Source organism: Camarhynchus parvulus, chromosome 1A, assembly GCF_901933205.1.
Source record: "Camarhynchus parvulus chromosome 1A, STF_HiC, whole genome shotgun sequence".
Lineage (NCBI taxonomy): Eukaryota > Metazoa > Chordata > Aves > Passeriformes > Thraupidae > Camarhynchus > Camarhynchus parvulus.
This window is the reverse complement of record NC_044586.1, coordinates 20,087,922-20,110,591: the sequence shown is the minus strand read 5'-3', so window position 1 is coordinate 20,110,591 and position 22,670 is coordinate 20,087,922. Positions and strand designations below refer to the sequence as shown.

The 22,670-nt window shown below is 44.0% G+C and overlaps 1 protein-coding gene across 5 annotated transcripts in view; it reads left to right on the top strand.

Annotated features, from left to right (window-relative positions):
• The window catches only part of SYN3 (synapsin III), a 199,848-nt gene that overhangs the window by 5,584 nt on the left and 171,594 nt on the right, over positions 1–22,670 (top strand). The window contains exons 1-2 of one of the 5 annotated variants that reach the window (XM_030960734.1): positions 4,589–4,697; positions 13,640–13,723. The gene's annotated coding sequence lies outside the window, so the exon portion shown is untranslated. Of the gene's footprint in view, positions 1–4,567; positions 4,698–13,639; positions 13,769–19,422; positions 19,475–22,670 lie in introns of those variants that run through there. The other 4 variants (XM_030960733.1, XM_030960732.1, XM_030960731.1 and 1 more) reach the window with 4 other exon arrangements.

The following is a 22,670-nucleotide window of genomic DNA, read 5'->3' as shown; positions in this document are numbered from 1 at the left end:
TTTGAAAAGGCCTCTAGGATCAATTCCAACCATTAGCCTAACACTGCCAAGTCTACCATTGAACTGTGTCCCTAAGAACCACATGTACATGTATTTTAAATACCTCCAGGGGTGGTGACTCAGTCACTTCCTTGGGCAGTGTGTTCCAATGCTTGACAACCCTTTCAGTGAGGTTTTTTTTTTCCTAATATCCCATCTAAACCTACTCTAGTGCATGCAACTTGAGCTAGTTTCCTTTTGTCCCATTGCTTGTCACTTGTGAGAAGTGATCAGCCCCCACCTGGCTGCAGCCCCCTTTCAGGTACTCGTGGAGAGTGATGAGGTCTCCCTTGAGCCTCCTTTCCTCCAGGCAAAGCAACCCCAGCTCCTTCAGCTGCTCCTCAGCTTTACTTACTGAAGTAAGTAAAGAATACTGGTAGAAAAAATGTTTGCTTTTCTTCCCCTAGATTAAGAGATGATACCTAGAAGTTCTTGAGAAGTTTGTTTGAATAAGTCACTATTGCTGAAGAATGAAAAACTATTTTAATTAAGAACATGTTTAGGATAATAAAACATGTTTTCAGTGGAATGGTAATATGCTTTTTATAGAGACCATCATACAGATATGCAGTAGCATTGAAGCCCCAGAATAATGCCTCAATCTGACTAGATAAAAGAAATTCAACTGGTCCCACTTCAGAAAATAGCATCCCAGATACTTCTAAGGAGCCATTCCTCTTCTGCTATGCACTGCTCTATTCTTCCTATCACCCTGTTCTCTGTTCCTCGGGTTCCTCATATTTATTTCTGCTGTACCTGCCCCTTGAATGCCTCTGCTCCTGCCATATCACGAGCACATTTGCCAAACTGGCATCTGTTAAAGTAGCTGTCACAATATGAAAAAGAAGCTCACTTCAACCTCGTCTCTGCCATGTATTGTGGGTCCAAAACAAGCCTGTCTGGCTTGTGTGCAGCCCAGCCTACTCCTGCTGCTATAATGGGATTATCTAATAAATGTTTTGTGCAAGGCTTTGGCAAAATGGCAGGGAGGGAGCAGGAAAAGGAACAGCCAGTCCCATTTGCAAGTAGATAATGAATTAAAGCCTTGTTTTCTGGTCAGTTATAATCAATTAGGTGTTGGACACTCTTAGCAACTTGTGTATGTGATACCCAGGCACTGGAAGTGGACCCCAAGATTCAACACTGACTCAAGGTGTTGAAATAATGCCACAACATTCCAAGTAAGGCAAACTGACAATGAATTTTGAGGACTCAAAAGATGAACTGAATATCAGGTATGGGAACACTTGTATAAGGAAAATGCATTGTTTTTATAAACAGGGGTTTTTTTCAAAATTTCGTGAACTTTTGGATCTCTGTAGTATGTGTGCTTTTGCTTGGCAAGTATCCTGCTTGGACTGTAATGCTCACTACAATACAATCATTTATCTATCCTTAAATTTCTCAATTGCTTCTGATTTTCATGCTAAACATAGTTCTTCATCTGGAGATGAAAAGGGAGGACAAGAAACTTTTGCAATTTAACTTCATTTATCCAAGTGCTTAAATTTCCCTAATTTTGGATCTGCTCCCACTTACTGCTGCTACCCTCCAAAAGGGGCTTATGCCCAGTAAGGCATCATTTCAAAGGAGAATACCAAAACTTCCACTAGCAATAAATTATCTGATCAAAAATAATTATGGGGAAGGAGAGAGCTTCTATGAAAACTACAAAACTGTCTGGAATTTTTCCAAAATAATGTACTTTGTTTTCAGCCAAGAACACCTCAGCTATTGCAATTGAGAACCAGAAGACTCACTGAAAATTTTCTATTAAAATAGTGATTTTCTTAGAAGGCATGCAACAGAAAAGTATTCAGCTAAAAGAAAAGAAAAATTAGAAAGAGAGACAGCTTTGATGGAAAATATTCAACAATCCTACCAAGGATTTAGTTCCTTCAGAAGAACTGTAGTGTAGTAGCCCGTCTTCCATTTGTTTAGTTTGTCAGATTCTTCTGACACCATCGATCCTGCAATTTTTTTCTCTTATTTGCTTTAATTCATTCCTTGGGGTTAGCAAAAGACTTTGCTCAGCTTGTTTCAACTTCCAGAGGGTTTCTACCAGAGGTGGCGAGGACCCTTCTCCCTTCTCTCCCTCTCCCTCTACCCTGTGGAAGTTGTCTCTCCTGTTGACTGCAGCACAGATTCAGGGTCTTTCTCCCTCTCCAGCACCTGTCTGCAGTGAAGCCCCTGCCCCTTCCTCCACCCTGCTGCATATGTGCTCCTGTGGCAGGGCTGCCCCCTCTGTGATCGCTCTGTGGACCTCACAGCTGAGCACCTCACAGCACAATGAAATTCACATTAGTGCTGGGAGGGCTGGTTTGTTCCCTCTTTAGCCAAGCTTTGCTCCCAATTATGAAAGCCTTTGTCAGGGAGGCTTTGATGCTAGGAATTAACTTGAAAGGAATTTGATAACCAAGGGCCATATTCATGATGCAGAGATCTCCACTGAAGGGCTCTCCCCCCCTCCCCAGCATCTCCTGAATTTTGAGTAGATTCCCTAGTTGTCATGGCAACAGCCTAATTTGCTCTCTTTTTGTGGTTTAAGTAACCATCATGTAAAAGCTCCTCAACAAATGATGCTAAAACATCCTGAGCTTTGGTAGTGACACTGGGCAACTTGCCACATGGCTTAGTTTAATTGCTCTGAAGCTACCACCAAGTGCATAATTCAGGCTTTCCTTTAACACAGGAAAAAACTTTGGATGGCTGCAAGGGAAAGAGGAGGAGGAAAAGAGCAGCTGTCATTCTTGAGAAGTGAAGCAACTTCAGGAGCAAGAGGGCAGTTTTGTCCCCTTTTGTGGCAAAGAAGCCCATAACAGAGAAAGACAAAAGCTTAGTTGAGACTGTTACTTTTTCACTCTTTAGATAACTTTGAACTTGGTGAGAAGGGCAAAAGCATCCACTGATCCTGTACTCTGTTCTCCCAGGGAAGGCAGCATGGCTCGATCCTACTTTGGGGCTGAGATGGAGGTAGATAGCCCAGCCGTTTAGGAGGTGGCAACCCCCATGCATTGTCCCCGCTTCCTGCTAGTCTTTCAATGTGAAGGCAGTGCCTAAGGAAAGGCAGTGCCTTTAGGAAAACTTCTGGTCTGTCACCAGTGAACTGCCTTTGTATCTTTGCTGGTACTTGGGCTTGACTTCACCCTGGTGTCCCTGTTGCCTCTGGAGGCAGAGCTGAGGCTACCCAGCCCGCCAGGCCTGGGAGAGGAGCCAAACCAAGGGCTGGTGTAGGAGTTGTTGCTTGAGTTGCTTTGGGCTATAGTGCAAATTCGAACCTCTCATCGTTGTGGTAGTAGATATATAGACTCTACAGAGTAAATATTAGCACATGGAAAGCAGAGTGGAAAGGGTGTTCTCGGACTCTAAGGGAAGAAGAACGGCAGCTTCATTCTGCCTGTTAATTTTTCAGTAATGGTGGAATGACACTCTCTTTGTTAATACTGTGCACATCAGCATGTATTAGCAGTAGCTTTCAATATTGCTGTGAATGGTCATTAAAAATCCCTGTTGGCTGCTTGGTCTGTTCTGAGAATACCAAAGGGTTGCCCTGCTGAGCTCCTCCACTTCCACTATTCCTCCCATAGCAATAAAACTCTTTAGACAATCAAAGTGGTCTGAGGCTTGATTTAGGTAGTGGTGACCCCGTTGAGGGAATCTGCAATGGTCTGTAACTCTTCAAACAAAGCATCACCTGAGGGAAAACAGCAGTATTCATTTTGGGACCAACTACTTCTTAGGAATGCAAGTATAGGTAGTTGTCTCTAGAAATTTCTGGTCAGGAAAAAAAAAGTGCCAAAACAGAACGCTTTAGTCATTTGGTTTGGGGGAAAACTGCCATTTTAGAGTGGGTTTTTTATGTGGGGATCCAAACTCCCACAGCAGGCATGTGAAATCACAGCCCCAGGGCAGTGCATCTGTGAACCTTTCTCTCTCAGGAACCATGTACTTGCATCCTCTGGGTGGCTGAACCGATGGGATGACAGCACAGTTGCTTTACAGAGGATACAGTGATACAAGGCAGACTCTCCCTTTTCCCTGTGATCTGCTTGTCTGGTCACTCCCTTCTCCAGAGCAGTTTCATTCTTTTCTCACGTATTGCATTCAGCTAAGAGGCAAAGCGTTTGATGCTCTGCGGTATCGCTTTGCCTGGACAGAAATCTCTGCATCCACTGAGATGGTAGTGACCATTCACAAGGGAAATACTGTATTATGGGCTGAGGAAGGAGGTGCACCAATAAAATGGGAATGCCATGGCTTAGGGGGAGGAGGACAAGAGGGATGGAATGAGGAATACAAGTGGGTAATCTAAGGTCTCCTTTTCAGGAGTGACAGACAGATTCTGGTTTTTTTTACCCACCTCTCTGATAAAAGCCTGACAGTGGGGGTGAAGTCTGTGACACCAGAGCCTGCACACCCTTGTTGTTTTACTAAATTATTCATTCCTGTTCCTGTGATAATATAGTTATAAGGAGGAGCCTAATTGAATTTACTGTCTGGCATTGGCCAATAGGGTGATAAGGATCCGGCAGAATGGGATGACGGTGAATCCTGCTGGTGTGCTGTGAATGTGAAGCAGGACGGACTGGCAGTTTGTGTGCAGGAGGGAAAAGCAATCGGTCCAGGGCCCCTGGATTAGCAGAATAAGGAAAGGAAAGGTAAGGGAGCGGGTGGGAAAGGGATTTGCCTGAATCATATACTGACCCTGTGCTGAAAGGCTGGTTTTGTTCATAGGAAAGCACTCTGCAGGCAATGTTTTCCTGCAGGGTTTGGAGGGAGCAGGAATGCATGTGGTGGCACTTGCTCAGTGCATGTAGCCTGTGCCTTTGTCTTTATACGTGCTGCAGGGCTCTATAATGCTGCATGTTCACGGAGCGTGTCTGTGCAGAGATTCCTGTGGTTTGTGTGGATCCAGCAGCAGTGCATGGAGCCTGTGCAGTATAAATGTAATGAGGGGAGTCCAAAGGGAGGAATTACCTCATGGGCAGAGTGGGGAAAACAGTAGTGCTTTCTGGTTTGATTGAAAATGAAAATGCCGAGGCTCTTAATGAGCTCTTGGCAAACAAAACAGAGCAAGTGTATGTGCATCTGTCTGTGTATGTACTGGATCTGCAGTGAGACGTTAAAATGAGAAAGAGGAGATCAGACTGGAGCATTAGATGTCGCAGGTAGAGATAAATTGCAGGCAATCTGTGTAATCAGATTCTCTAACATGGAGAATGCAAGTGAGTATGGAAGTGGATTAATCCTATCTGCTGAGCTGGCTACACCTGGAAAGCAAGGGGGAGATGGGCTGGGAATCAGGACAGGTAACGTGCCTGGTTAGGGAAACTGATGCTCAAACCATCCTGCCTGCTGTGCCTGCTGCTAAAGTGGTAGCTTATTGAGTTGCTTCCACATATTCGTTATTTCCCTTTTAATGATGCAAATGTGAACATCTCTGAGGATCAGGGTAGAGTCCATAAATTGACATCATCTGGAAGAACAGGACTACATCAAGCAAATTAGCCTCTGCCCTCCCTTTTGTTTTGCTGCCTTTGCTCTGATAACAAGTGCCTGCTGAACAGACAGGGCAGGTGGGGGAAGATGGATTACAAACGTGGCAAGTGGCATTAAGCCGTGCAGACAGTGAGTGTCCTTTGCAGTGATGTTATAATCACCCTTCTTCTGCTTACATCTTTGCAAGCGTGTAAGACAAGGCTGTCCTGAGTTTGGGGTAAGCTTATTCCGGTCACTAAATGGAGCAGGGGTCACAGGTCATTGTAAGGTACTAAAATTTTTAGCTGCTCCTCACAGGGGTTCACCACCTCATTCTTTTCAAGCTGGAATCCAGAGGAAAGTGTTGCTGAGACTAAGACGTTGCTCACCTGTGGATATCTCATCTCTGTTGGAAATTCATTCTTATGATGAGTGTGGAGGGAGATACGCTCTTTCTGCTTGCTCAGAAAGCAGCAGCCAGAGGCTGCCTCCAAAAAGAGAAGGCAGAAAACCCCATAGGGAGAAGCTACAAAATGGTTTATCTTGGACTGGCCAAACCCTTTTGCCCAAATAGGTTCTCCTTCCTTCCTGACACCAGATTTCTTACATCAGGGGTCAGCTTTCCTCTACCCAGGCTTCTTTCTTTTCTGTGGTTTTCTCGCATGGCCTGAAGATTTAGAAAATGACTGATATCCCCATCAGAGAGCACGTCCCTATTCATGTCTACACTCTGCCCATGACATCTCCTGGAGTCCCTGGGTTGTGCTCCTCTGAGTGGTGGGCTGAGTCTGCCCCCCTCTGTCTCACAGCTTGTGCATGCACCCCAAGCGGGGCCAAAGGGACACTCACTTGGTAAAAGTCTGAAAAGGTTCCACCTTGCAGAGGGTATTTGTATTGGGTGATGAAAACAAGGAAACATTGCAGATTCCTGTAGGATAGAGGCAGGCTCTCCTCACCTCACCTGGAATAGCTGACTAAAAAAAGGATGTAACACAGGGCATATGGTCATAGTTGTGTTTGACTCCAGCTTTCAAAGCACTCGCAGTAACAGAATCAGTGAAGAGATTAAAAAAACAACCCTGCCCATCTGAGAATAAACTCCCCAGTATAATAAAATTCTTTCCCTTTGCCCCAAAACAGAGGAATAGTCGAATAACTTGCTTACTCACACACTACAAAAGGCTGCACAGCTCCCAGGTGCACAGCAGGCTGTTCACCCTACCAAAAAGTGGGCATTGCTCCGGGAGAGCCCCTCTCTCTGCACATCAGAGGAAGTCCTCTGCTCTAGCTGGTTTTGGGAAGTGTACCTTCCCTGGGAGATGCCCGCAGGGATTTGGCAGGAGAAGCATCCCCGTGAGGCTGCAGCAGCAGCAGCAGCAGCAGCAGCAGCAGCAGCAGGCCGGTGGTGCTGGCAGCAGTTACTGCCGGCTGCGTGCCTGCATTGTTTGCTTCTGCCCTCAGAGTCAACGGGGAGCTCAGCAACGGGCAAAACGCCAGCAAATTCCCAGGGAAGCTGACGTCATCGCCAATTCACTGGTGCCAGACACTGTGCTGGAAACCTGAGGTCGCTTTTCTGCCATTAATTGCTCAGGTGATTAATTCATGCAATGATATCACTTTCTGGGGTGGAGGTTAGGAGGTTATGCACTCCAGTAACCAGAGGTGGGATGGGATGCGAAACTCGTGCTCCTTGTTGGTGTTAGCACTAATTAGAACAAACCAGCCACTGCGTGCTCCACATCATCCCTCCTCCCCCAGAAAGGGTACAGCTTTCTTCTTGGGTTTTTTAGGGGGGATGAGGGGGTGGTGCCATGGGATGTGTGAGCAAGTGTTCTTATGGGATTTGCAGCATTGCAAATTCTACACCAGAGGACTGAACCATAATGCCCCTTAACTCTCACAGCTACTCTGCAACAAGGATTTTTGCTTTAATTGTTTTCATGTTAACTACTTTATTTATGCCATTTACATTGCACTTTCCAACAAGAAAAAACAGTATTATTCTCATTACAAAGACAAAAGAAAAAAGAGAAAAAGAAGTGAATTTGTCTCTTATTGCACAGTGGCTGGTGTGTTGTATTGTGGTGCTCTCATCTCAGAGGGTCCTGCTCAGTCTATAGGGGTGTAGGATCAATTTTTAGTTGGTCTGGAAATTCCCCAGAATCTCAAGTTTTGCAGTAAATACTCTAGGATATTTAATTCTTTTGCAATATTTTTAGGCTAAAAATCCCTTTCCTGCCTCTTTACTAACTAAGCAAATAAGTCCAGAATTCCCAGGTGGGCACTACAAAGAGCTGTCCTGGCCCAGACACAATTAATAGCTGATAAAGTTGCTGCAAATTGATCTGTCAGTCTGTTGGTAGGTGAAACATCTAACTCGAAATGTCAGACAAACCACCCAGGGCATTTTCAGAGCTGTTGTAAGAGAATTTTGTGTCACTCTGCCACATGGATCCCTCCCTCTTGCTCACTCCAGTGCTGTTCTTCTCACTTCAGGCCTCTGTGGTTTTGGCTGATTTGCATCCTCAGAGGTGTACAAAGCCCTGGATCATAAGTTTTCAAACAGACTTGGTAAGACCAAATGGAAATCTTTCAATTTCTAGATTGGCCTTTTATTTATGGGATAAAATGGTTTCCTTTCTGTTTAAGCAGTGGGGAAGCCGTGCTCTCTCTCTCCATTCTGGATAATGCTTCACTTTTCCCATCCTTTGTGATTTGTCGTGGTATTCTCCTACCTCATCTAGAGATTTGAAAATGTCAAGGATCTTTTTTTAAATGCCAACAAGTAACAGAGATTTGATTAGCAACTGTAGCAGATCACTTACCAGTCCAGTACCGTAGACTCATATATATTTATTATGCATTTCTCAAGGAAAATGAAGTGATTAAGCAGAACTAACGATGTCTGTATTAATGGCTATCAGGTTCCAGACATTCATCTCTTGTCTGTTTAATGAGGAATAATTCTACTATGTCTGGGCAGATCATATGCTAAAGCAAGGGTTCAGTTTGGCTCTGCTGCCCTTAGCAGATTACACTGGCCACAGGAAAGGTGGCCCAGGGCATGTGCTTGTAATTTTAAAAAGTGAGCAAAACTAATAAAAGTGAGAAAAACTAATGACACACCCTTGGAAAAGTAGGAGGAAGAGTCAGTCTGTGGTGGGGCCTTTGGGGGGAATAATATTTTGTCCTGGTGGCAGCCCTCCACTGCAAAGGGCTGAATTGCCATCAGAGTGACAGGAAGAGGAAGAAAAGATTGTCTGCTTCCCAGGATGGTCTGTGGGGGACTGGCATGGGGGGAGGGGGGGGAAAGTGAATTGGATGGAGTAGGAAAGACCCTTTTTCTAGGTTTCCTGAAACTGGGAGTATGCCCTTCCTATCACTTTGAGAGAGTAACTACAGTGATTTTTAAAAGCACATTAAATTTTGCTCTGAACTGTCAGACTGGGATATGAACAAGACAGAGAGCTGCTGTGTTGTATCATGCTCCAGCCTGAAGAAGACAAACAGCATTATATTCCTGTGTGTCTGAAAAATAAATCAGAATCCGTGCTAAAAGAAGGAGGAAGGTAGGACAAAGGTAGGACTGAAGAGCCATGTGAAAAGCTGGACAAAGTAACAGAGAGGGGTGTGCATTTTTTTGGAAGAAGGAAATTTTGGATTCTGCCAAGCTTTATGGGTTTTGGCTGATTTATTTCCCACTCTCAGCATGATCCAGAGCAAGCACTCCTTCAGCTGGGGAAAAAAAAAATTTGCTTCCTTGTTTCTTCTCATTCACAGGAGCAAACATACACCTACCAACTCCTTTTGAAAGATGGCAAACAGTATCTTCAGCCAGGTCTTCATGGTTTGAAATGGTTTTTTGCTGAGCTCCCTTGAGTTTAAAAAGTGTGCTACCTTGAGCCCTATGTTTTAATTTAATGTTACATTTAGTTGACAAGAAGGAAATAGTATTTTAACTTGCTGATTCTGGCCCTTTAAAACCACAAAGCCATTTAAGAAAAGATACTAATTGACCAGTTGTTCATAAAAGCCACAGCTAAAGCCACTCAGATTACTTGGAGTCAAATAAAGAGTTTACTGATTCCCATCCAAGGGAATAGAGAAAGTCCCACTCCTCTGCAACTCAGAACTTCCAAGCCTGCTGGAAAAAACAGCCAGAAATGCTTACATCATATATTTTATGTAGCCAATGCGAAATATTTTTAATTTAGAAGGACTGGTATGCTTTCACCAGCACTAAATTAAGTTTATAAGCAAACACAAGGATATTTACATAGAGCTATTAGAAAAGCAAAACCAATAGCAGCAGAACAGTCAGCTCCAAGATGATTCAGACCCTTAAAATCTGTTATTTAAGATATAGTAACACTCCTTTTTTAGATGAAGTGCATTATTTTTAATATAGGGTGTTCTGGCCCTATCTGGTTGTTTTCTTTTGTAAAACATAATGAGCATATCTGTCATGCCATCATCTTTCTCCCCCACTTTTAACTGTGCTTTGCTGGGTTTAGAGTAGGGCTGAAGAGCCCTGTAGTGCATTGCAGCCCAGGAACATATCAAAGACATTCTTGGCTGCAGAAATACTTTTTCCTGATGCTGCAGAGCAAGCTGATAAACTCCAGAGGATGATGCTAGAAAATACAAATCCTTCTTGGAGAAGGAAAATCAGGAGTTTTCTCACTGAACTTACCAGCACAGCGCAGTTTTTTGTAGCCACTGCTGTACAGCAGTGAACAATAAAATGGAAATTTGGGTTAAAGAATGACCCCATGGTGCCAGAGGTGATGGCACCATGTGTTTCTGTCCCTGAGTTACCACACACACTTCTGATGCACTGTGCCCATCACTGGTAGCTGCCCGGGCTGTGGATACAGTGCATGGGCAGGGAACACACTTGGTGCACGGCTCTTTTCTGAAGTGAGCTTGGCAAAACCAAATTATGTGACAAGCTAGGAAGCATTTATTCTTTTTTTAGCCCCAAAGTTTTTTTATTTACTGCTTAAAGATGAGACTCAGTGCCTGTATTTCCCTGTATGTTCGCTAAAGCATTGCACTTTGGCAAGAGGGGTTGGATGAAGCACTGTGCTCCCTCCAGCAGCTCAAGGCTGCTCTATTTAGCTTGATGCTTCTATCTAAAATAGGCCTGTGTGTATTTAGTTAATCTTTTGGGCAGACTTTCTTACTTCAGCAGTCTTGTGAAGTTTCTTTTAGCAGGAGAGAGAGGAGTAGGCGAGGTAGGGGGTTGCTGCTTTATAATAAAACTGAAAGAGGCTGACAGGAATCCACATGAAGGTTACCTTGGTTCACTCTGGGCAACCTTAATAATTCAGCAGAGCCTTTCTAGTCCAGGCTTCCCACGCTATTCCACACAGGGCCAGTTTCACATATGAGAGTTTCTTGAGGCCATTCAAGGCACCAGCTACTGAGAAATACAAGGCATAGGAGAGGATGATGCCTGTCAAGAGCTGGAGCTGACAATTCCTGTTAATGTGCAGGCAGGCTTTTCCAGGGAAGATTCTTTGATGTCTCTGACTCTTGGTCACAGTTCACAGGCCTCTGGCTTTACATGTCACGCTTCTTTCTTGAAGGAAAGTGCCACCTCTTTCTTCTCCTGAGCCCCACGGTCAGACTGTCACCTCCTGAGGCATGACCCGCAGAGCAGGACAGTGCCTTTAGTCACCCAGGGCAAACTCAGACCTTGCGAAGTCACAGCTGACATCTCCTGCAAAAATCATGCCAGCTGTGCAAGACCATCTGCCTTCCACCATCATCAGGATGAGAGAGGGGTCACTTCTAACTTACAAATTTTTTTCGTTTCAGAGAGAACCCCTTAGAAGTTGATGAGAATTTTGCTTGAGCTAGAAGGGAAAGAATTGACTTTCTGCTTTCTGAAATTGTTTCCAGTTAAATAAGTAGCATTGCTACAGTTTTTCTCTCTGCCCTGTTCTGCTAATAGAAGCAATAGCTGATTACCTCACACAATGCTGTAAGACCAGTATATTTTCCAAGAACAGAGTAGGTGGTGAAGAATGAATAGACTCTTCAGTTGTCTGAATTCCTAAGTGTATGTTTTCATGCTTAGTGATAGGGCAACAAAGGCAATGGGCAGGTAAGAAAAACCCTGATTTTTAAGGAGGGCACAGCACCTGCCTGTTTTGTAGTATGGTCAGGGGTAGCAGCTGATGGGGGAGGTGAAATAAGAATAGAATCATAGAATGTCTTGTGTTGAAAGAGACCTTAACGATCACCTAGTTCCAGTCCTCTACTACCACGGACAGGGATGCCTTACACTAGGTCAGGATTGCTCAGGGCCCTATTGAATAATCATCTGCAATAAATAACAAACCAGCTGCCATCTCCTGCATCACTTGGCAATATTTTTTATTCAATTTTCAGGGCAACACAAACCAAAAAATCAGCTCAGTTGAAAATGCTGCGAGGCACTGCCTAGCCCTGTGCTGTCAGCAGCTGCTGCTCAAGATCTAGCTGCCCAGGAGAGAGCTTCTGGTTTACAGCATGAACATCTGAGCTCTCCTGGGATGCTTAAGCAAGTGTCTTTGCATTGGGGTATCATGTGGTCATGCAGTCCTTGCTGAAGTTGGGAGAAAACACTGTTTTCTTCACTCAGACTTTCAGGGAGCTGTGCTTTGCTCTTGCTGCAGGGACTATGGCTTAACAACAGGGCTGGTTTGGACCAGCTGGTGAGTATTTACAAACTAGCCTTGGAGTTGTTTTTTCAATCAGAAACTATAAACTCATGATGGGAGGAGATAGGAGAAAGTACACAAGCTGCACTAGTGGGAGCCCAAGCTCAATGGTCCTAGTCTTCAAATTCATTTGATTTCTACAAGTGCTCTGCAGTGCTTTAGTGGTAATTGAAGAGATCCAAAGCAATTATCCTCTTTCAGAAATGAGATACTAATGATGGAGAGCTGAAGCGAGACAAGAGCAAGTGATTAAGCTGATGATAGTGAAGAACTTCTATATATTTGTTGTCATGCTGTGTACATTATTTTTACTCACAATACGGCCCCTTCTTGTCCTGGTTTTACATTTGTGTTCCAATTTGAAGTGATTTAACCAGGATCACTCAACAACTCTTCGGAAAACACATGTGGATGTGCAGGGCCTGCCGCCAGCATGTAAAGGTGATTCAATACTTTGATGAAGTTCAGTGATGATAACAGATTTTATAATCCCATCACTGGGACATGTTTGGTTACTGCTTTTGCACTGAGTAGATAAAAAAGGGAACAGAACTCCTCGTGTCTCACCTGATTTATTTATAAAAGATCATCCATAGACTATTTTCTTACGCATTATCATCTTGTGGGCATCAACAACGGTTTTTGCGGTAATCAGCTCTGAAACTAGACTCCACTGACATTAGCAGTGTCACAGACATATTTTATGAAAAATCCTTTTGCCAGGATCTTTTCTCCTGAGAAGCTGAGAAGCTTCAGCTTCTCCATGTTTTGCTGCTTTGGAATGTGATTTGGAGAATTGTTTACCCAGCATGTGAAATTGTTTTTACTTGATGACCAATGATACCCACCTGTGTCAAGGCTGTGAGCAGTCACAAGATTTTATTATCATTCCATTCCATTTTCTTGCTAGCCTTCTGATGAAATCCTTTCTTCTATTCTTTTAGTATAGTTTTAGTATATAATTTTCTTTTAATATAATATATATAATAAAATAATAAATCAGCCTTCTGAAACATGGAGTCAAGATTCTCATCTCTTCCCTCATCCAGGGACCCCTGTGAACACCACTACAATTAGCAGTACTCATTTAAGCTGAGAACTCTGTATATCTTTCCATGTTAACAAGTAATATGTTTTTCAGGTAGGTTTAATTTTAGAGAGTTGCTGTACTTACGTTGTATATTATTGAACACCTCTGCAATCTGTATTTATGTCACCACAGAGATCAGTCTCTCTAAAATGTGACCCAATTTAACCTTTCAATGATTTATTTGTATAGTTAGTGACTTGCTTAAAGTCCTTTAGAAAAAAATAGAGAAAGGAATAGGTCTTTTGATCCAGAAAAACTCAAAGACTGGTTTTCTTTTGTGTGTGCAGTCTTGAAATAAAGCATAATGTTTTGTGTGTTTTAGTGAACCGACTGATGTACAGCAACCTGCAGGAATATCAGCTCTGCCCTTCAGGTCAAGCCTTTGGCAAATGCTGGATATGCAAGTGTAAGCATAGATTTTGGCTTGTCATCTGAACAGGAGGAGGCCAGGGTGAGTGCCTCTGCAAAGCTGCAGGGAATAAACATTTCCTCAGCCTATTTATTTAACATCTGGTCATCCATGCCAGCCATGGAAATCTTGAAGCTCTGAAGTTACACTCTGGAGTTTGTGGTTTGGTTTGGTTTGGTTTTTTAACCAGTTCTGTACCTCCATAGTGATGACAAAGAGAGGCATTTGTTAACAGGTAGCCAGAAAATTTCAAACTTTCTGGCCTTAATGATCCTGAGAGCATAGGCACTCTGTCTGAGCAAGAGCTGGAAACAAACCTAGCAGAGCAAGGCAACTCTCCAGCTGTTACTCTACTGTGTAGAGTTTGGTTTGGATTCTTCAGCTGATACTGCAGTCTACTCTTGGGCATGTCTTTTTATCTTGTAAATGCATATCCAGAGTAAAAGTGGCTTTTGTCTGTAAGCTTCAGTCGTGTGTGACAGGGCTACTTAGCTCTGAAAAATGCAGATTGCCCCAGAGAGGAATAGGAATACTTTGCACTGATGCTTCTGTCATTACCCATGTCATTGTACAATTGTACACAAGTACAGTAATTCACACCATGCTTGTGTGTGCACCCAGAAAGAACTCACATCAGTGCCTGTGGCTTGAGTTCCTCTCACAGCACCTGCTGGGGCTGTCCAGCTGCAGATGCTCCTCTTTCCCTCTTTCCCTTCCTTCTCTCCTTTCCTTGAGACAGAACTTCTCAAAGCACAGAAGGAGAACCCAAAATAGCTGTGCAGATTCATTGTTAGTGTTCCCTGTTACAAAATGTTTTTAAGTGCTGCTTTTTTCCAAGATTTCCAAGAAAGCTTTTTCATTTTTCCCCCACTCATGGTGGCTATATACTCTCCAGGTCTTGAAACGTTTGGTGGTTTGTTTCTTAAATAAGGCTGGCCACTCTTGTAATTCTTAAAAGCCTTGTAATTCAGCTACTGATCAGCAGGGGAAGCAGAGCTCTTGAAGCTGCCTATGCTTGGCTCAGAGGTGCAGCATGGAGGTGTATCAGAGGAGCCTTGCAAGATCTCTGCACTCTGCAAAATAAAGCTTGTCATCTTAAATGGGAAACCAAGGCACTGCATGACCTTACCCCAAGCTGATAGCAGGAGACTTTGTTAAAATCACATTGTGCTTTATTTCCATCTCTGGGCACAGCCCACTAGCCTGATTTCTCAGAACTTTGTATGGGTCCAGAATCTAATCCAGTTTCCACACTCATGTATTGTATGTTCTGATGCTTTCTGTCCAAACATTGTGTCTGGTGTTTGGAGCTAATTGTGGAGGGCTCCTACACCATCCAGCATGAGTACAAAGACTGGATAGGCAAGCAGGCAGGAACTGGGAGAGAAGACAGCCAGATAAAAGATAGTTAGTGAAATAAGGTAGCAATAAAATGTATCACTAGCTTTTTAAAAGTTATTTTCTAATCTTAGCAGTGCATCTCTGGTGATGCAACTCTTCATCAACATAGTGTCCCTACAGAGACAACATAAATTCATAAATAGCCTTCGGAACCTTTCCAGATTCCTTATTGTAAGGGACCTAACTCCTACCCCCTGATTGTACTGCAGAGGTTTCTGCTGGTACCACAAATATGTTTGGCTTGCATCTCTCCAGCCTGCAGCCATGCCAGAGCAGGATCTTATGCGCATTTTTGAGGTTGCAACAGGGAAGCAGGCACTGGCAATGTCACAAAGACTGGGTGCTCAGTTCAGCTCTGGGATAGGGGAACGTGCCCTTGTTGGGGTGAGAAGTGTGTGGGTAAATGGTGGGAGCAAAAGGGACATGTTCCATAAACCCACACATCTTTTCATGTGTCTCCATGTGATCAAAGGTGTAAAAAAGTGAGGGAAAATATCTCCCACAAATCCTCAGCATGGTTTGGGTTGTCTATCACACAGCTTGAGACACCTCTGCAGTGCTCCAGTTGAAGGTCTGCCAATCTTTATTGTCAGGAATAGTCCGGCCAGTCAATTTCCAACCAGTTCTACATCACATGAAAGAATTGGCATCAAGCTGTCTTACAGTTGTGTCACAAATCTTGCCCAGAATGCAATAAAACATTGTCTTTCCCTTCTATTATCAAAACAAATCAGTAAGGGTACTCCAATTCTTGGCTTAGTCTTTGTGTTGCTACATGAGATGGGCACATAAGGTTAGAAAGCAAAAGAGCTACACAAAGGCAAATTACAGGTTTCATTTCTCCAGGTATCTGCAGTTCACACCATCAGGTGAAGTAAATCTCAAGTATATGATAAGGGATTCCTTGCCATATGGCAAAAATCTGGGAAACTGGAATATGCTGGTGCCTGGAATGATGCAAGGGGCAGAAATGAGGCAGATGCAAATGCCACCAAAGCTTAGATGGAACATGTTAGTACTACAGATAGTTTGGAGGACTTCAAATGTTTGAAGGAAGACTTTTTAAACCCCAGAACTGTAGAACATTTGGGAAAGAAATTGAGTCTTTGTAGCAGCTTAAAATTAATTAGAAGCATAGATGCAAGAATTATGAAGTTGTGTTTGAAGCTTTTTTATTTGGAAATATGCAATAGATTTTTGTCTTATAATCATATCAAAAGTAATATCATATATAATCATATCAAAAGTAATTTGGCCTCCAAACAGAAAATCCTTCTTATCATTACCAGTTAACTAAGAATTATCTATTTGATGTATATTATAATCTCTTAATTGATTGTTTCTTCCTGTTTCATAGCCTATAGCACGTTTTTCCCTACAACATATCTAGTTCACTTAGTGGTAATGAAATACTTTGTTTACAAGCATTTTGAATAACCAGTCTATTGTGGCAGAACTGAAATAGAGTAGAAAGAAAATGGCACGGGAATGAGGAAGTGATCACAATCAAGACATGAGCCCCATTAGCACTGGGCAAGCTGCTGCAGTTTCCTCTGAGACCCTGCGAGTTGTCAGTCCCTGCGGCACCTCTTATCTGCATGAGCCCTAATGCATATTGGCAGGTCCTACATATTAAATACACCCAGCTCCTTGATTTTATTCAGATCAGCACTCTTCAAAGCAGCACGCCTCTCAGCTGAAGGAAATCCCTGCTCTATTAATGGTGTGTCTGGTGCCACTTTCACTCTTATCACCATGAAATCAGGACTTGCAGAGTTGCTGCAGAAAACTTGAAGCGCGTCTCACAGCACACAACATGAACTGCATCAGATCCAAGATTGGGAAGGAAAAAGACAGGACCTTCCCAGCCCTGCTTACTTCCTTTTTACGATTTCATCCACTTAATATGCAGAGCATTTATCTTTACAAGTTCTCTGGTTGTACTGCTGTCTCCTGCTTTCCTTTACTATCACCATGAGGAGCCACTTTGGCATGTGTGTAACTATCAGCCTTAATGGAAGCATTAGCGTTGCTAGTGCTGGGGGTAGGAATGACCACAGTACTCCTGGGAAATAAGAAATGGAGCCAGGATGCAAACTCAACTGACTTTGAGATGGAGATGACTCTGTGGCATTCAAGGATTAGACACACTGCCTGCTCCAGTTGTGCTGGGTCTGGTTTTGCTGATAAGCAATTATTGATGTTGAACAGACAGGCCACAAAAGGCCTCCATAAGCTCATTGACAAGAGGATATTACCACTGAGACAACACTGCAGCCATTAGGTGCCAACAGGATTTCCAAAGTGAGACTAAAATGATGAAATAATATATTGTTTCCAAGAAGTAGCACGTCGTAATTTGTTCTTGGGGGATATTAAAGCCAGAGACTATTATCATAATATTCAGATTTATTTTTGCTAGAAATTTTTTCACTATTGTTCATGGCGTTAGTCATCTTCCTTTGCAATCTACTTGAAAGTCTGATGATCTTACAGAGGCATTTTTTCACTTTGGATTGTTTTTCCCCATCTTCTTTTCCTCACTTGCCATTATGAAATAATAGGAAAAAGAGGAAGCAGACTCATTTGCTGTGCAAATGAGGGTGTAGCTCTTGGGAAGTGGTCCCATTTGCACTTGGTTTGATATGCACACCCCCACTATCTTCGGGAGATAAGGCAGCTCCCCCCACCATGAAACTGCTATATAGAAACTCTGGCAGCTTTGCAAAAGGAAAATACAGATAAGATTTGTGAAACCCAGGCTTCCAGTTAAATAGCCACCCAAGCAGGCAGAGAGGATTTTTTTTAAGATCTACAGGAATGCAGCAATAAGACAATGGAATCACTGCACCTTTCTATGTTTCAGTGGCTTAGTGAAGCATGTTGAACATTGTGAAGTGATTAGCTTCTGGCAGAGAGACATCCTGCCATCTCTGACAGTCTCTCTGAGCAGAGAAATCGAATGCACAAGAGACTGGCTTCTTGTGAAAATCCACAGAAGGATGGGTGGAACTAGATGATTCTTAGGATCCCTCCTAGCCCAGGCCGTTCTCTGATTCTGGTGAGCTGCTGTCTAACACGTAGCCGGAGACTCAGGCTCCAGATAGGATTATTGTCTTGAGAGCTCTTTCTGCTGCCCTGCCCTGGCATCCCCTCCAGCTGCAGCCTTCTGACTTCTTGCAACTGCCTCCAAAGACACCATATGGCTCTGCTGGTGTCAGTGGAGTTTGTGCTGTAGTTTTGCATGCTCTGGAAAATTTAAACCAGTGTCTACATTAGAGGGAAAGTTCTCTGCAAACTGAAAACCAGCGTGGAAACTCTGCTTTCCTCTGTTCTTTGGGCTGGCATATAGTCTTTCCAATTCTTATGCTTTTTGTACGTGCTTCAGGTTTACAAAATGTGGAATATTTTTGATGGGGTATCATTTTCTTTTTCTTACCCATATTGTTGTAATTTCCTGATTTATGGTATTTCAGCTGTTGCTGAAAAATACCAAGAAATGTTTAAACATGTGAACCTCTTGAACCCAGGACTGTGGCAAAAAAATAAAAATCTAACAAAAATTCTAATTAATTTCAGAACAATTTGTTTTATTATGCTTTCAGTTCTTCCCAAGAAATGTCAAGTTATGCCAAGCTTGGGATGCTGAAACACTGAAACCATTCAGGGTGAAACATTGAAAGCTTGACAGTAATAAATAACCTCTTGCTTTCTTCTTTTTGAAATATACTAGAAATGTGGAAAATACAGTTTTAAAAAATATACTGTATGTGGAAGGCATCCAGCTGGATTTTGAGTTTCCTAACACAGCTGTCCCTCCACAGAGGTCGACTCCCACGTTATGTCAGTATGCCTGAAGGCAGAAAGGGATCCATGGGAATGTATTAGGACTTGAATGTATGCTGAAGGCAATCTGCAAAATGGATGTGAGAGGGTGAAAGTCAATGGTTGTTGCCAGGTGAGGAGCTTCCCCTCACCTTCCCTCCCACCATGGGGCAGAAGGAAGGGTGCAGTCTCTAACAGTGAGGTGGGGGATAATCCCTCCGCAGTGTTTTTCCATCCTGCTGCCCCCAGCATTGCTCTGTCAAGAGCAGTAATCAGATGCAGGTTGGTGTGGTTGTGTCAGTTCATTACCTGACAGCATGAGATAACAAGCTCAGGGGAAATCTAAGCATGGGTAACAGCTATCAGCCAGCTGAGCTGGGTTCCCTCCAGACACTGCTGCACATCAGAAAATAACCCAACAAGAGATTTAAGTGAACATTCTGTTCTTGTTTTCTAACACATGTCAACAGGTTTTCTGAGATAACTTGCATCTCCATGGAGTATATCCTTGAGAGAAAGCAGGTAGGTGCTTGGCTGCTGTCAGTGTGCTGAGTGAGTAGATTGCATATCCTCCCTTGCTCTTCCAAAAATATCAGCCAGGAAGTTTAACTGTGTGTTAGTAAGGGGCTGACAGTGCCAACCTCGTGGCTGTTGTTTTCAAGGTCAGCTCCACTTGACCTTCTTCTTGCCTCATTTGGTTGCTCACATTGTTCCCTTTTGGTTCCCTGAAGGTGCTCACATTGTTGGGATTTCTGTGTGTTCCTGCATTGTCTGCTGGTTAAGCCTATTCCTGCTTGCTTCCTCCCTTTCTGCTAGTGCCTTCTCACCCTCCTCCTCCTGCTCCTCTCCCTGTCTCTCTTGCCTGCTGTCTTTCCTCAGGACTCACTCATTCTCCTGTGCCTCAGTTATTATTTCCCCACCCTGGAGCATAGAGCAGATCCCCAGCCTGCAGCTCCATGGCCCAGATGCTGTTTTCCCAGCTAGCTTTCAGGAGCAGCTGTTTCACTCAGCAGCAGATGACTCCTGCTTGGTGAGAAGCAGCTGCTTGTCTTGCAACTTGAGGAACTCCACAGGACCTGTTGCTTGGTCTGGAAGCAGCCCATGGGCTGTATTTGCAGTTGTGCAGGGAGCTCCCTTCCTGCAGGCAAGTTTGTGCCTGGCACAGCATTAAGTAGGTGATGTGTCTCCGTGTGAGCCATACTGAGACTGGTGTACACAGGGAACGTATGACTTGATGGTGCAGAGCCAGCAGCTCTCCTGCCTGTGGCTCTGGAGTGACAAAAAACTCTCAGCAGATCTGTCTTGCTTCTGATGGAGGTGTGGGCTCCTGCATTTGTTAAAATTGCAGCCCTGCTCACTTGCTAGAGTAAGATCTGTGCGTTCACTGCGTGGATGTTGTGCTGCATAAGAGCTACAGAGCCAGATTTGGCCTGACAGGCTGAGCCCTCAGGAAGTCCACAGAGAGTTTCAAGCTGTAGGAAAATGAGGTCCTAACCTACTCAGCCTATGCCTGTATGAAAACACCTACTTCTGAAAGTTAAATAACAGTGAGTGATGCAAAAGCAGACTATGAGGTTTTCAAGCAATCAAAGCAGTGTAAACTGCTGTCAGAAAAGCTCCTGGCAGTTTGCGCTGCTCCCATTGCAGAGAAGATCTCTGTGGTGGCGCTAATGGCAATTGACAAATCAATACAGTGAAGCCCAAAAAAAAAAAAAAAAAAACCAACAAAACAACCCAAAACAACAACAACAACAAACTTTTTCAATTACATTAGCCAGATCATTAGAAAAATGTATGTAATGAGAGGAAGACCATCACTCTGAGATGCCCAAAGTTGAGGAACCTCAGAGTGGAGCCAGGCGTTGCTCTCTGCTGCAGTGTCATCCATTGATTTTAACCTCTGTGTGCTTTGCCAGAGGGAGATATCCCTGTGACATTAGAGCTTAGGTTTCCTCTCCTTCCTCCCCAAGCCAATGGCACGCAGCCCAGTCTTAGCAGATAGTGGAGGCTGTGCCAACCAGCACAGGGAAAGGCCAGACTAAGTGCAATGTCCCAAACTCTCTAGACAAGAGAATTTTGCCAGCTCCCAGCATTTCCTGGGCAACAACTGCCACTACAAAACCCCTGGTGGAAAAAAATGACAGGTGACTGCAAACATTCCTGTTTAAAAGGGGCCAGAAGGAGAGTGGTCATGGCCTTGCACTAAGTATGATAAATTGTTTAGTGCAAGCACTGAGCACAATTTGGGAAGTCCTGTTGCAGAGGAAAACTGTGCCTTCCATGGACCTCATGGAATACTCTGGCCCTACACAGTCTTGGGACACTCTAGGTCATGTGCCTCCATGCTGTTCTTCCCTCACTGCAGGGCCCAGCAGAGACATTTGCCCATTTATTTACTTGCAGATGCTTTGCAAGTTATCCATGTTCATTTGGAGAGTGCAAATCTCTCAGGGGAGGAAGCAGCTATGCAAACACCTGGCAGAGAGGAAGAAGCACCTTGACAAAAATGGAAGTCTTTATGGACCCTGTCCCAAGGATACTGGCTTGTGACAAGAGCCTTGTCCAGCCTGTATGGCTGGGGGCAGGTTCCCTCCCGTGGCTGAGAGCTGCCACAGCAGGGACCAGCAGCTCTGTGATGTGCAAGTCGTGCAAAGAGCAGGAATCTTGTGCTGCAAATGCTTCTCCCAAGACCAGTATCAAATTTATGCCCCGTGTCTTGCCAGTTAACACCAAGGCCCTAGAAGAGAACATGCCTAATAGCTGTACACAGCAATGGGGACTCATTTGGAGTCCTTCTGACAGTGGGCAGATCTCTGGGATACTCCTCTTTAACCAAGACTGCACCTACTCCTGAATGGATTGTCACTCAGGGGAGGGGATTTTTCTTATTTGTGTTATGCAAGGAGAAAACACAGGTTCCTGAGCAGAGGACCGCACAACACACTTTTACCCAGTCTGTGGCATATAAATCCCCCAAAGCCTTTGTAGGCTGTTCTACCCCCATCATCCTGGACAGGTAACAGTGGATGGCTCAGTGCTGGCACTCACCATTCCTGCAGCAGGACAAGTATTGTGTGGGTGTATATATGGGGTGAGTAGCTAGCTCACAATTCATGGGTACTCTCCACTACCTGCTTTTTGGAGCAATTGCTGCAGGCAGTGCTACTGAAGTGCTCGCTGGTGTGTGTCTGCTGATGTTGAGCAGTCACCGGGTGCACCGGGACCAGGCGGGAAGTCAGCACAATACCCCGAGATACATTATCGACTGTGAATGTGGCAGGAAGTCATTAAAGATTTCCTGAGCCATTCCCTGGGAAAAGACTACCTCCAGGCTCCAGCACAGTCAGAGGACTTGCACTGCCAGGGCTTAGAAATCAAAAGAAAAATTATTCTAATCAGTCAGGGTCAGAAGATCCAGTAGGGAGCCCTCTGCTCTGGATGGATCCTGTGCCCACAGATTCAGGGTGATGATGGACAGCGAGATTTGGGGATGTGCCAAGGGGCTTTTTGTAGCTTGCTTACTTCCAGGTAGGCTCATCTGAGCCTCTCTAAGGGTTTGGGGGCTCTGACCAATTTGGACAAGGACAGGTCTGACTCTTTTGTCTGCAAAGCTTTGTAAATCCCTGTAGGTGAAAATAAATGAGAGCTTATTTTTAGAAAGCTGTTTGGTTGCTCCAAGAGCTCTCACCCACAGCTCCAGGAGAGACATTCACAATTC